At 36.0% G+C, this 14,122-nt stretch overlaps 1 protein-coding gene across 3 annotated transcripts in view; it reads left to right on the forward strand.

Annotated features, from left to right (window-relative positions):
* The first annotated feature begins 4,114 nt into the window (after positions 1 to 4,114).
* Positions 4,115 to 14,122, forward strand: part of LOC106080395 (PP2C-like domain-containing protein CG9801) — a 62,339-nt gene continuing 52,331 nt past the window's right edge. For 2 of the 3 annotated variants that reach the window (XM_013241771.2, XM_013241773.2), the window contains exon 1: positions 4,115 to 4,416. The gene's annotated coding sequence lies outside the window, so the exon portion shown is untranslated. The remainder of the gene's footprint in view (positions 4,417 to 14,122) is intronic. The other variant, XM_013241772.2, reaches the window with a different exon arrangement.

Consider the following 14,122-nt stretch of genomic DNA (forward strand, 5'->3'; position numbering starts at 1 on the left):
TAAGGACCATACAACAGGTTCAGAGAACATGTTGTCTTGGCATAGGCGTAGCAATGAGGACACGCTTACTAGGGCACTGAAGACTATTCTAATAGACTGAAGACTATTCCATTGACATACATATAAAGTGTGAGGCAGCCACTGCGGAGACTTAAGCAGGGTGTACACTCTATTAATCGTTATTCGTTTATTCGATTATTTGTGACATTTCAATTCATCGAACAATTGAACATGACACATTTTCAAATAAACAAATATTCGAATAATTTAGAATGGTTAATCGATTAATCGTTAGAACATATGAATTGCGCAATTTTTCTGAATTTTTTTCAATTATTTGGGCTTTACCTGGCCAAAATTTTATTTGATTGGGATGAGTATATTTGGCTTTTGTTCGAAAAGGAAGCTCAAATAAATCGGATCCATTTGCCCTATTTATAATTCAAACGGACATACAGATATGAGAAATATACAAACGATAAGATCTCAAAAAATATCCCAAAATAATTAAATTTGATTAATCGGTTATTTGGCAACCTATTTAGGTCTTATTCGATTAATCATTGAACCCGGATTTTCAAATAAACAATTAATCGAATAAATCAAAAATACAAATAAATGTACACCCTAGACTTAAGGTGATGGGAAAATGGATTGAGGATGGGAGCAGCTCATACCATCGCGATATTATCGAGGCTAGGATAGGAAACCTTGAAGGAAGTGAAGAGGTTTCCGATCAGGGTATTCTGTTTACCTTTTTAGGCGGATTCCTTTCAGGGTTTTTCTTCAATATTTTTCAGAAAAAGGCGAAAAAGTAGTACTGTGATTAAAGCGAGAAAAATGGCAAAAAAAATCTATAGACAATCTTTGAAACCATTGAAACCATTATCTGCATCATTTTTGTTTATTTTAGTGGTTTTAATCGTTCGTCTTTTCTTTAGTTATTTTATTAAATTGTGAAAAAAGTTAAAACAATTAGTGCAGAGAAAAAAAATCTTAGGGTATAGAAACAAAAACAATAAACATTACTGTCAAATTCCGCTCGTGAAATGCCGATCCTAATCCAGTAATGGAAAGGTGATAAACTAGTGCGACATCTATTAACAAAATGGGGAGCAATTATTTACCCTTATTTCCCGGTGTTTATTTTCATATTCACTACAAGACCCAGTGAAGACCTGTTTAGTAAATAGTGTTAGCAGAGACCACTATTATTTTGGTTAATGAATTGGGATGAAAACCCACTATTTGCTTGTGGCTGTGCTAGCAGTGCAAAAATATTTGAACACCCAAATTCGCTTTTGTAGCACAGCCATCAACTTATAGGGGGTACAAATTAAATCGCTAATTCGACTCGACAAAAAATAATGGTATTTCCGTACACTAAATAATATTGGTGTATGAATCGACTAATCTTTCAGCATTACCATTCCTTTGGTGCTTCAATAGATAAATTATATATAGATAAAGAATTTGAACTTCGCAAATATAATGGTTGGTGGCGCTCGTGAATATCGATAAATGAAAATTGTTTGCTCTCAATAGCAAGCAGTCCTTTCCCGTGAAGGAAGCTATGACGTAATACATGTCATGTATCTTTATTTTCCTTTTTTTTGTAAATTTTATGTTTTAATTTTTTCGGCAGAGCTGCTGGCTTTGAAGAAAAATAAAATAATTAAAGAAAAATAGTTTTTTAAGTATTGGCATTGACGATTCCGGGTTCACCTTATTAAAGTTGGCAATACAGTAAGCTCGTTAAAATTAATGATTTATCAATTATAATTATATTAATCCTTCTTTGATCGTGTGGTTGTAAACTATTGGGTTGCCCAAAAAGTAATTGCGGATTTTTTAAAAGAAAGTAAATGCATTTTTAATGAAACTTAGAATGAACTTTAATCAAATATACTTTTTTACACCTTTTTTCTGAAGCAAGCTAAAAGTTACAGTTGATAACTGACAGAAGAAAGAATACAATTACCGAGTCACAAGCTGTGGAAAAAATTTGTCAACGCCGACTATATGAAAAATCCGCAATTACTTTTTGAGCGACCCAATACATTATCCACAAGATTCACACTTATCTTGGTCATTGGTCATCCTGTAGTTTTCGCTGAAAATCACACATATATATTAAGTCCTCTTTGCATGCAGCAAAGAGGGCTTAACCAAACAAAAATGCCAACATCAAACTCAGCATTGCCGATATTTTATTGTTCTTATCCAAAGCATAATTTCAGCCTGTTAATTTAAATCCTTTGACGCTGAGTAAGACTGCCGTAGTAGATTTTCAATACCGATAGTACGGCTCTCCTTGTCAAAGAGTTGTATGAAGGTGTGAACAAAATCGAATGAAATATGTCGTGAGATTTAAACTGCATTATCCACATGTTGGACACTAATCTTGGTCACTTGCCATCACCCTCTTATAGATGAATCCCACTTTGGATTACATCAGGGCCGTTCTTGTCGACTAGTTGATAGCAACGTTTGGATACTGCTTATATCGACTTATTATTCCGATGGTGCTTGTATTGACTAATAATTAAATTACCATTGCGAGAGCGCTCTTATCGACTAGTGGCAAATCCCAAATTTTACACTGTAAAATTTGCAGACATAAAGATCGATAGGTAGGTAGCGCATGAAAAATCCAACGGTTCTATTTTTTTGCTAATGGAGTACAGATTTTATGAAATTGGACGATGTTTTTCTAGCTAAATACCGGTACGCAGCTCTAAGAAACATACAACGATACATTAATTTTGCAAATCTGAGTCACTTTTTCTCTGTCATTCTATTATCAAAACACGCTGACAGACGTCGTTAGCAAAAAATGGTCCCATTTTCAGGTGTCGTTAGTAAAAATTTAACCAATCTGTGTGCAAAATTATTTCTCATCGACTTTTTCAAATACCGATACTTACATATAGTATTGGTATGAGGAATATTAACATGCATAAGAAGTTGAAAAATAGCGACACATTGTAATTCAAATAATAAAACATGTCAAAGACCCAAATCTGGCAGCTATTAGCTAGCTTAAAGTCGACATCTGACGGATTTTGTGTACATTGCACACATGTAAACAACGACCCAAATGTGGCAGTCAGCGTTGCCACTACAAAAAAAAATTCCGAACAAAATATTTGAAAAAAACACACCAAATTTCTTTCCAAATCTTCTTCCCTTCTGTAAACTAAATCAAAATACACGCAATCTTATTTCGTTAACAATACACGATAATATAACCGGCCGCCCCGAACTTGTTCCAAATTACGGCTGGTACTATTTTCGTTTTATGTTGAAACCCAGGGCTGCCAGACATGATTAATTTAGGTAGTTTTTCTAAATATGGTACTGGCAGATTTTTACTATCTCGGTTTAAGTATGACGATTTTGAAGATTTTTTCTCAATTTTGACGATTTTTCACGAAAAAGACCTGGCAGCATGTTCAAATACTACACAAATATCAATGATAAAATATAATAAAATTTTACCATAAGTAATGTCCTACTGAATGAAATCAGTTTTTTTTTTTGCTTTCAAATCATTACTTAGCTTTAATTAGTCATTACAGAAAATTCATTCATCCAGCCGAACGTAGAATAGATTCCCAAGCGTATCGATCTGCTGCTTCTTCTCAAATTTCATTGGTCACGCTTTAAAATCTATTATCTAAAAAAAGTAATCGGAGAAAAATATTGCGAAAAGCGAACGTAGCACTAGCCTTTACAGCGAAATCGGATAATAAATGCGGCTGTTATGGGCTTAAGACTCTAAATCGGCAGATCGGTCGAATGGCAACTATATTCGATAAGGCCCAATTGCAAACAGAATGACAATTTCGATAAAAATCTATCGAAATCGAAATGGGTCGCCCGCCCATCCGTTCAAATCCTTAAAATTGAAAGCAAATCCTACCAAATATGGTAGAAAAAGTCCAAAGGGGCAACGCTGGTGGCAGCTATTTTCCTAGCTTAAAGGCGACATCTGATGGATTTTGTGTACATTGCACACATGTAAACAAATGCGTATTATAGTTGGCAACAAAGCACTTCAGTGAGAAATTGAAGTCTTTGGCAAATCGTCATAAAAAAGAACCGCATAAACCGAGAGAGGGTCGAGTACGACGGATGTTGTTAACGGTAGTATCAGTCGTAGAAAGAACGTTGTTAAAGTAAAATGTGTGGAGTGAAACCAAGAATAAAAAAAAATTAAATAAAAAATTAAAAAAAAATCATTAAAATATGCTGTAAGTGTATGCAAATCAAATAAAAAAAATTTCAAAAAATGTGTTAATAAATTGCCAGTGAGAACAAATTCTTATAATTGCATGCTGACTGACCGTTTGTTTGTTGTGAAAACTAAAAACCTGTTTTGGTCTGCGTTTTTGCTTCCTCCAGTGAGTCAAAGTGAGTTCGATTCATTACTTAATAATTTTCAATAACAACAAAGATTTGTTGTTAAAAAAAACCAACCCACAGACACACTCTCAGGCAAACAAATAGTAATCATACAAAAAAGTAAACAAATGCACACAACAACAACAATAATAAAAACACAAATTAATGCACGCTGAATTTTTATTGAGCAACAGAGGTGAAAGAATGGATGTGTAAAGTCGTAGTAGTGTTTTCATTTCACGAATTATGTATCCGCATAAACAAAACAAAGAATAAAAACAGCAACAACAACAGCAGCAATTCCAGTTCGTTCATCGATGTCAGACCTGTCAGTCAGTCAGTCGCCGCCACCATCGTCATCGTCTTGGATGTCATCCCCACACAACACGATGGCAGAGGTGTTTGGGTTTGAGCAGTAACGAAATTTTAATGAAATTTCTTTACTTCACTTTGCCTCGAAATCACCCTCTCAAACAACAAACTTAAATGTTGTTGTGGTTGTTTTGTTAACATTCCCCGGCATTTACTTGATGGAGCAACCTTGTTTATTCATGCTGCTCGAAACTTTCTTATGGCTGGATAATATATCGATTATTCTTGTATATGAAAGTAGTCGTATTTACCCGACAGTGGTGTGAGGGGTGGTAGTGGTTGACAACGCCATGCCAGGCCTGCGGGCGGTGTTGTTCGAGAAGAAGCCCAGCATGATTCAGCATTGATGATATACGCATGCACGCACATACATATGCTCGCTCATATGTTCCACAATGTTTTTGTTTTTTTTTTTCTTATTTTATTTTAAAGTTTGTTGTTCTTGTATAGTTCGTTTTCAAGTTTATTAGCATTTTTTCTCTTTCTCTTGAACTGTTGTCCTCAGTTTAAATGACAAATTTAGATAACATACTACATTCAGGTTGTCTTCATCATCTTTGAGATCAGATGTTTTTGTGGGTTTTTTTATCTTTTGCCTTAAAATTTCACTTTGTGTTAGTGTTAGTGTAAGGATGTGTAGCGATGACAGTTAAACATTGCAGATGTTTTTTTATGTTTGCCGGTTCCCAACGATGTTAATGGTCTTGGTGAAAGATGAAAACAACGTAGAGTTTATATTACTGCATAAGAAGAACGGTAGGCAAAAATAAAACCGGGAAAATAACACTTCGTTGATAATAAAATGAAAGTTGAAATATTGAGATGAAAAGTGAGCACTTTACCTCCGCTTATTTTTGTAGGATGGTCCAAAGTTAAAAATTCAGGACACCAATTTTTAGACATTTATCTGAATTTCATATTTGAGGTTAAGGAATGAGAGGCGCATAGTTCAATCAGAACACAATGTGTCTCAAACGAAATGTAGAACCTCAACAACCTGATAATCTAAATATTTATATGTTTAGATTTGAGTGTAGATACAGGATTTTTATTTGATACGAGTAATGTTGGTTATTGGAAAAGTCTTTGACCACTTAATGTTTTCTTCGGATTTTGGTGGCGTATATCGCAGTGCTTGCCTTCTTTGCTGGAGCTTCTTCATTTATTCTGACATAACCTACCTAACGCAACCGTTAAACTCCATACGTTGGACTATGCCAACGTCGTTATACAGTTATTTATACCCCATACCACCACTGTGGTACAGGGTATTATAAGTTTGTGCATTTGTTTTCAACGCTAAGAAGGAAAAGAGCTAGACCCATTGATAAGCAAACCGATTGACTAAGAATCACTTTCTGATTCCATTTAGCCATGTCCGTCCGCCCGTCTGTGAGTCCATGTATTCTTTTAATCAGAGTGCAGTTCGTATTTGTTGCCCAATCATCACGTAATTTTGCACATATCACTTTTGTGGTCCAAGCACGAACGCTATTGATTTCATCATAATCGGTTCAGATTTAGATATAGCTGCCACATATATGTATCGCCCGATTTGCTCTTAAATGGCCGTAGTAACTATAATTTTCAAACGATCTGCACAAAATTTGAATGCTATTGTTTTATTATGGATCTTAACCTATTTGCAAGATTTCATCCGAATCGGTTCTGATTTAGATATAGCTCCCATACATATGTATCGCCCGATTTCCACTTAAATGGCCATAGTAACTACAATTTTCAAACGATCTGTTCCAAAAAAGGCGGTTCAAATTAAAATATTGCTATTGCCCGAATTTATAATTGTGGTGTAGGGTATTATATAGTAGGCTCCGCCCGACATTTGCCTTTCCTTACTGGTTTATATTTAAAGCTATCCAATCTACCAGGGGACTGTCTCCATGTGCACCCTGTACAAGTGTTATGTTCGACAAAACCTTGGAGAGGAAGAAAGCATGACACCGAATGGTTGGCGAAGGCCTAAGAAGGGATCGGTTGGTATGGGGCTTTATTGTTTTTTGGACCAATCTGGGCTAGTAATTTATAGAGGGGCAGAAGTGAACTTCATCTATCATAGTTCAGGCCAATTTATTAAAAATTCACGCTGCTAGGATTATAATAGATCCAACTATACGGGAGCCATATCTAAATAAGAACCGCTTTTGTCCATTTTCAAACCCAAAACTTCATCAATAGGAAGCTTCAGTGCGGACTACGAGTACTATGTTTTTACCTAACTGGTCAGAAATCGACTTTTCGAAGTGTTCCAAACGGAATGACTAGATTAGTACAACCCATCCTATGGGTATACCATTGATGGGATGTTCTACAGTATACTATTAAAAACTGGACTTTGACTTAGGTAAACATTTTTTGGAATAATCTCGAATATTACCGCCCTGGTTTTCCGACTTTCTACTTTGATACCTAGCAGGCCCAGATATTAAGCACCTTTAACATACTTCGCCCGATGCCAAAAGGGGTAATTTGATGTCGCTTTAACAGCGACACAGAGGTCTTGAGTTTTTAAGGGTATAAAACATCCGCTGTATGACTGCACTGCACTGGGAGGAAGGAGAAAATCCACTTAAGGTTCTTATTTGTTTGAGAACTTGTCTGAATTAGTGGATGTGAACATTTGCAAGTTATTAGACTTTTTTAAACGATTAGCAAAAATGTTCAGTGGTGGTTATCCCCTCTTAGTACTGGCGACATTTTTGAGGCACTGGGCCATATAAAAACTTTTCCCCAAAAAGGTGTAGCACTGTGACTATAAAAAGGAGATCCTTTATCATTGAAGTTTGCTCCAGTTCTTTAATGGAATGTTAATGATGAAATTTGCAAAAGATTGGAAATGGTAGAAACTAGCAGGGATCTACATTCTCCTGTTACTGTGGTATCACAATGTACCAAACCTGCCACTTAAACCTAACCTAACGTAGTACTCAGAGTAAAGCGGCAATCAATTGTATCACAATGTACCAAACCTGCCACTTAAACCTAACCTAACGTAATACTCAGAGTAAAGCGGCAATCAATTGTTTCCTTTAACCCATAATAATCTCCATCAGATTTCTGACCTTTTTTACCATGGTACTTCTGTTCAACACAACAAACCCCTGTGAAATGAAAGCTAAAAGAATTGCTCTCAGTAAAGGTTTAAGAAGTAAGCCACCATGGCGTAGAAGTCAGAATATCCGCCCATGTCGCTTAAAGCCGGTTCAGTGTACAACACACTACTACAGACAGCCGGACGGTAATCGTCTTGTGTCATGACGATCAACAATACTTCGAGATTTCACCGAAGGAACAATACTTCGAGATATATTAGGAACAATACTTCGAGATTTCACGGAAGGCAAAGCACAGTTGGTAAAGTGGTTGTCAAAAAACACTTATATTATCTTCAGTTATAAATCTGATAAATAATTTAATTACGAGGGCTGCTATATAAATGTATGGCCTTATAATGAAAATGCAAATTTTTAACATTAAAAATTGTTTTATTGTTTTTCAAAGTATCATCCAGCGCTGTTTATTTATGCACTCAAATCAATTGTTGAAGCACTTTTTCCACTCGGATAGAGACACTTTCAAAACATGGTTTTTGAAAGCTTCAACAGCATTTTCTGGCGACGAAAATCTTTGACCACACATTTTTATCTCAATGTGTGGGAGTAAAATTAAATCATTGGGTGTCAAGTTAGGGCTGTACGGTAGTTGACCCATTATTTCGACTTTTTGGCCGGTTAAGAACGCGCTGGTTTGAGCCGATGTGTGAGAGCTTTACTTGTCATAGGGAACCATTATTCTCTCAAGGCTTCAGGCAATCAAATCGTGTTGTACTACTCAGAATTAAAAGTTTTAAGTTGCTCAAACGAAATAGTCGCCAAATGACAAGTTTTGCTGAAGATCTTGGTGACCGTTTGCTTCGAAGTGCTTCTTCCATGAACAAGTTTCGTTGGATTTGGACTCGACTTCGAAGACCAACATGGTCGATTGTAGTGTTGTTACGGGCTCGAACTTATTGATCCACCATTCGCCACCCGTGACGATCTTATAAACGTCTTCTGAAGCACCTCGATCGCAATTTTTCAACATTTCTTCCCACTAATCGACATAAACCTTTTTTTCACCGATTGTCAAATTGTGCAGAATCCAACGAGAACAAACCTTTTTTTTCGAAAAAGTGTTGATGCAATATCGAAAGTATGCTGTTGGAAGAAATGCCCAAGGTTGTCTCTATCACACGATATGTCACAAGGCGATCTTGCATTAGTTCACGCACGACATCAACAATCTCTCTGATACAACATCAGTTTTTGGGCGAACTTCACTGAATTCGACTTTGAGCTAGCGTCGGTCACGATTGAATTCCTTAAACCAGTTTTTCACAGTGCTATAGAATGGTGTCTCATCGCCATTCAAAGATTTCAGTTCATCAATGCACTCTTGCCGTGATAATCCACGTCGGAAGTTGTGAAAAATGGTCGCACGAAAATGTTCACAAGTAACTTAATTTACAAATTAGTTTGTCAATGTCACTGTAAATATGAAACAAATGATGGTCGTATGTCAAACGTTCTGAGTAATTTTATGCTAGAAAATGTCCAACTCTCTAATGTAATGTCAGATTGCACTTGGCAACACTTAGTGTTGCCTAGGGCAGAAACTTATATAGCAGCCCCCGTACATGCTCCCTCTTTCATCAAAATATATTACATATCATAACTGTAGTGTAATTAAGCTTAAGCCTCGTTTCTTTTGTTTTTTTTTTCAATACTCACCATACTTAAGTACAATTTAAATTCTTCCAGCCTTTGGTGACTTGTCCATAACAAACAAGGTTATCGTCCACGTATTGTTTGTTTGGCGACGTCTGCTTCGACGTCTGCTTTCTTTGGCTATTTTTACGCTTGCCCTTATTTGAAATGATGGCCTGTGGTCGACGATGCAGATGTTTCGGTTTTCTTTCCGGTTTGTTTTATTTTATACGCCAAAATACAATATGAGATGATTATAATGATGCGGCGATGCTTCAATTGGCGAAAAATCGATAAGAAACCATTATGGTTTTGGATTTTAAACAAGCTTAAAAACACTCTGTACAAATACAAGTCAGTATTGATTCGTGCTGAAACAGAAAATATGTATTGATTGAAAGCCGGACAAATAATGGTGATACATAGACAAACTTAGATGTGAGCTAAAATTTATTGAATCGATGAATTTAGAGCAGCAAAACAATAATGTGTAGGCTAAGTTGAAAAAATTGAAAATTTCCACATGAACATCCAAACATTTTTAGTTTATATGAACTCTAGAAAGACCAAACGGTAGTTTTTAACAATTTGTGAAACTCATTTTAAATTTTCTTCAAAGAAAAAATTTGTTTACCTCATGATTTTATTTATTATTTTTTTACTAAGATAGCTATGGGTAAACCTAGATTAATTTACCGGTCATTTTAATCCCTTGTATAAAATTGTACCACTGTTCACCAAATTTTATCAAAATACTACTAAAACCGAATTTGCAGAAGAATATATGAACCCTTTGATCTAATGACATTTGGACATAAATATTATTGCCATATTCGTAATATACTCCAAAAAAACCTTTCATTTGAACTCTTTTTAGCTAAGATTGGTTAATTTTCCCATTTGGGGGGTTTTGGAAGGGGTTTAAGGGTGGGACGGCACCATTATTAGAACCTCATTTTTAATGTCAAATTTGTAATCTTCTCCCGAATAACTTTTATTTGAGTTCCATATTGGCCTGATCGTACAATATGCCTATTTAAGGAGTTTTGGGGTCGGGTTTGCCCCCTAGGTACTTGGACCTTTTCGCACTCTACTCTCAAATACTATTCATTTGAATCCCATATTATCGCAATCGATCCACTTTTGATTTTGTGTGGCATTTTGATGGTATGGGGAGGGTCCGCCGCCCTTCCGATATTAAAAAAATTATATAGCTTTTTTTTCCTTCCGTACCAGCCTACACAATCTGTGAAAATTTGAAGAAAATCTGTTCAACCGTTTTTGAGTCTATATGGAACAAGCAAATTTATAAAACCACAAACAAACACAAATTCGTTTGTATGTATAGAAAATCTATATATATTTTTCTGTAAAAGTATACATCTATATTATTTTAAACGAATAAACGAATGTAAACTAAGTTTTCAGGACCAGGCCCGAAGAACAACAAATGATATTGGGTTGCCTAAAAAGTAATTGCGGATTTTTTAAAAGAAAGTAAATGCATTTTTAATAAAACTTAGAATGAACTTTAATCAAATATATAATTGCCATTTTGTTCGATAACCTTTTGCCATCTTCCTGGCAAATTTAGTATTCCACGCTCATAGAACTTCTGGCCTTTATCTGCAAAAAACTGAACCAAGTGCGATTTTATAGCCTCATCATTGCCGAAAGTTTTACCATTTAAGGAGTTCTGCAAAGATCGAAATAAATGGTAGTCTGATGGTGCAAGGTCAGGGCTATGTGGTCGATGCATCAAAAGTTCCCAGCCAAGCTCACTCAGTTTTTGGCGAGTGACCAAAGATGTGTACGGTCTAGCGTTGTCCTGGTGGAATATGACACCTTTACGATTGACCAATTCTGGTCGCTTCTCCTTGATGGCTGTATTCAATTTGTCCAATTGTTGACAGTAAACATCCGAATTAATCGTTTGGTTCCATGGAAGCAGCTCAAAATATACCACACCCTTCCAATCCCACCAAACAGACAGCATAACCTTCTTTTGGTGGATATCAGCCTTTGAAGTGGTTTGAGCTGGTCCACCATGCTTGGACCATGATCGTTTTCGACTAACGTTGTTGTAAACAATCCATTTTTCATCTCCAGTTATGATTCGTTTTAAAAACGGATCGAATTCATTGCGTTTAAGGTGCATATCACAAGCGTTGATGCGGTTTGTTAAATGAATTTCTTTCAATACATGTGGTACCCATATTAAAATTGACGCCAAACAAACAAATGTAAACAAAATTTCGCGCACTTTTTTTCTAAAGCAAGCAAAAAGTAACAGCTGATAACTGACAGAAGAAAGAATGCAATTACAGAGTCACAAGCCGTTGAAAAAATTTGTCAACGCCGACTATATTACTACTATATTACCGACAATTACTTTTTGGGCAACCCTATAGATAGTCACAAAGAGGGGACTGTGAGCATTCCAAAACTATGTGGCCTAATCTAGACTTTAAGAGGTCTACTGCTTTGCTGTGATTGGCTAGAACAGACGTCTGTCATGACAGGTCACTGTCTAATCGGAAAACATGCCGACAGACTGAAGGTTGCCAGCAACGGCTTTTGCAGAAGCTGTGAGGACATCGAAGAAGAAGAGACTATAAAACACCTTCTGTGTGTGTTTCCCGCGCTAGCAGTTAGAAGGAGTTCCACTTTAGGTTCTCATTTCTTTGAGAACCTGTCTGATTTAGCAGATGTGAACATTCGCAAGTTATTGGGCTTTTTAAAGCGATTTGGATGGTTCAACGGTAGAAACTAGAATGCATCTTCCCTTTTCTGTTCCTGTGGTATCACAATGGACGAAAACGTCTACGTGAGTCTGATGGCAAACTGCCACTTTAACCTAACCTAACCTAACCTGTATCGATTTCTGCAGGGCAATTCAAATGGTTATTAAACAATCAGTACCAAATTTCAAACATATTGAAAAGGTCTAGATCGATCTTATGATATTCTAGGCAATCGAAACATTATTTCAAACATCATTTAATTATGTTTTTGTTCCGTTTAGAACTGTATACAATTGAAAGAGTTCAAGGTTTTAATATGGAAGACATTAACCTTATATCCCTCGAACAACCCATTAAGAACTTTATTAACCTTTCATTCTAACAACCAACATATTGTAGATTCTCTGCGGCGTACATTCGCCATTCTATTAATGTCTTGAATGAAGCTTTAAATAAATTAAAATGAATATCAAATCACATTTCTTTAAATGCAAAGTGCATACATTCGCCATATGGCTCCCTTATTGAAAATTCCCGTGATTCCTAGCATAAACCACTTATTCGTCATGCCCATTACCATTACCAATAACCATATTCCCAACAAATGCATTCTCATTTTTATACAAAGAAAAGAAAAAAAGAACGAACGAAATGAGGACCGAGGCAAAAAAAGGCAACTATGCGAACGTATCGAGTCGCCTTTATTATAATGACACCACAACGTAGTGACGCCAACAGTAGCGCCAGGCATGTTACAATGTCGACAACTTCTCGACTCTTCTTCTGCTTTTCATCTCCATCTGTGTCCATAACACTCGCCCCCAAACATTATTCCAACACCCCCTCAATCATACGCTATGAGCCATCCGCTGAGACCCCCCTCACTCAAAAGGGAATAAAGGATAAAGGCCACAGAAATATGAAAACATGCGAACATAGTTGAATGCTACTTTTGCCTCCGGCAGTATTGCAATAACCACCACCATTACTCTCCCAGATAGGCAGCCATCCAGCCTGCATTTCAGTCATGCCTGGCAATGGAATTAAACATTGACATTGTGGTTTCATAGATACAATATTTTTGGAAAAAAAGTTTACGAAAATGTAAAGTAGTATGCATAGCGTGAAAGATGACCTGATCTTCTATATGGCTTCCTTTTTGTGTTCTTAAAATACGAGACGGTGGCCAACCTAGTGCAGAGGTTAGCAGGCAGGTTCGAATCCTGTCGAGAATATAAAAAAAATGTCAACGGTAGTTATCCTCCTTATGCTGGCATTTGAAAAAATGGTACGGCAGCCATATAAATACTTCTCCCCAAAGAGGTGTCACACTGCGGCACGTCGTTCGGACTTGGCTATAAAAAGGAGACCCCTTATCACAGAGTTTAAACTTGAATCGGACAGCACTCATCGATATGTGAGAAGTTTGCCCCTTTCCCCTAATGGAGATTCTAAGATAAATTTAGTTGACAAATAATATTAAGAAACGTAAGTTTAAAATTTTTATTCAAATAAACTTCTAAGGAAACAAAAGAGTCCTCTGTCTAAGGACCATTATTATATGCAATCTTTTCAGGGTATAATACAGGGTGGCTGATGAAAGCCGCTACCAAAAAAAAATGTAATAACTTTTTTTCTATTTAATAATAATAATTTAATAATTAATTTAATTAATTAATTAATTAATTTAATTAATAATAATTTAATAATTAATTTAATAATTTAATTTAACATGAATAAAAGAAAAATGTATTCCATACACCGAAAAAAAAATGTAGCAATATTCATCATTGTAGCAATATTCATCAGCCATTTCATTTTTTATGTTTTTTGGGG

The sequence above is a fragment of the Stomoxys calcitrans genome, chromosome 2 (assembly GCF_963082655.1).
Source record: "Stomoxys calcitrans chromosome 2, idStoCalc2.1, whole genome shotgun sequence".
Taxonomy (NCBI): domain Eukaryota; kingdom Metazoa; phylum Arthropoda; class Insecta; order Diptera; family Muscidae; genus Stomoxys; species Stomoxys calcitrans.